This window comes from Corylus avellana, chromosome ca6, assembly GCF_901000735.1.
Source record: "Corylus avellana chromosome ca6, CavTom2PMs-1.0".
Lineage (NCBI taxonomy): Eukaryota > Viridiplantae > Streptophyta > Magnoliopsida > Fagales > Betulaceae > Corylus > Corylus avellana.
The window spans coordinates 8,132,468-8,134,334 of NC_081546.1; positions in this window are offsets into that span (position 1 = coordinate 8,132,468).

Below are 1,867 nucleotides of genomic sequence, written 5' to 3' on the forward strand. Positions count from 1 at the left end.
TGTGTGTTATTTGGTTGTTATTAGAGGGATTATCTTGGGGTGTGATGTGTTTCAGCTTTATCTTGTGATCCAAAATGCAAAATCAAATTTTTTCCAAATTATTAATAAGCCTGTATCCTGTCCATCACCAAAACATAAAGGATATATCTCAAAACCAAACTTATATTCTTCCCTTGGAAGATAAAAATGGGAGAATTTATCGATTTTAAATCATGGAGAAGACAATAATAGAGCAGATGTATGAAATATATACAAATCCCAAATAATTTGTTTTTTGTTTTTTGTTTTTTTCTCTTATCTTTTGGGATTTGTATATATTCATTAATTTCGAGTTAATAAGAAGAGGAGGTGAGGTGGACAGAGGGTTGGTAAATTCGGGTGCACGTGGGTGAGTGGAGTTAGGTGTTGTTTGACAGGGACAGTTGGAATTTCTGCAGAGGTTGTCAGACCTCTTAAACACAGAGATGGAGAAAGGGAGAGAAGGAAAGAGTTGGGCTCCAAACTTTAGGGGCTCCAGCACGTTTCGTAATTTGATGGGTTCTCAACTGAAAGAGTAAAGCTCCAACTTCTACATATTTTTTTAGGGATTTTTAAAATTATTATTAGATTTTAATTATAATCAATTTCTCAACTGAAAGAGTAATGTTTTTCTTCCTACCAAGTGGTATCAGAGAGCCGATAGTGGTATGTAACGGTGGTGCAAGCACCAAAAAAGTCTATGGAGTATCGACAAAGATGCAAAGTGCAAACATGAATGAATATTGTTGGAGTGAGGGGCAAATGTTCATAACATGAGCTTGAACATGGGTTCTAGGAGTAAGGATAAAATGTGCAAGATGTGAGCATGGACGAGGGTCCCTAAAGAGGGAGCAAAAAGGTTCGGGTGTGTGGTATGGGCCAAAACCCACCGTCAATGAGTGATCTTGGAGAGTCCATAGGATTGATTTAAAAAAAAAAAAACTTCTATTTAAGGGGGAGTGTAACCATTTGGTGATGGACTCACGCATGTGGTAAAGATTGTTGAGTATACATGTGTGAGTGTCAAAAGGATTGATGGCATGTTTAAGATTACGTTAGAGACCTTATAAAGTGTTTTTAATATCTAAAAAGTTGTGTCAAACAAAAAACTGGCATGTTTGGTAAAAAAATTCCAAAAATACATTTTTGTAAGGATCATATTTTTTCAAACGGTCATTTTCTTAACAGTTATATTTTTTTAACGGTCATTTTTCAAATGGTCATTCTTTAACGATCATATTTTTCAAATGTGTTTTATTTTTTTTTGGAGATAAAGAGAGAAATGAAAAGAGGAAGGACAAAAATCTTATAGAAGTAGAGAGGGAGAGAGGGAAATTAAGAAAAAAATTTATGCATTGGTGAATAATGTCAACCCACATTTTTTTTTTTTTTCATAATCCAATTAAGAGTGGTTTGGAAGAATGATTACTTATTTTCTAAAAAGGCAAAATGACTAAGCAATTGGGATGCTCTTAGGACTTGTTCCTAAGCTCTAGTAAATTTGCCCCCATGTTACTATCGTTAGTGTCACTTTTTAACTTCTAAGTCAGTGAGGCTTCGAGAGTTAGAGCATTCCCAGCAGCTACTCAACCATTTTCCCTATATTTAAGGATCCAAACTACTTTTTGCTTCCCTATCTACAAAAACTCCACAATAGCTTCCCTTTGCCATTCCCTATATCATTAAAATATTATTTTTATTTTCATTAAAATAATATTTTCTTTTATTCTATAAAAATTTTTCTTTTTCTTTTCATCTCTCTCATCTCCGTCTTCTTTCTCTCCCTGTCTTCTTCACTCTCTGTTTCCTTCTTTTCTTTCCTCCCCCTCCGCACCTCTCCCTTTCTCTA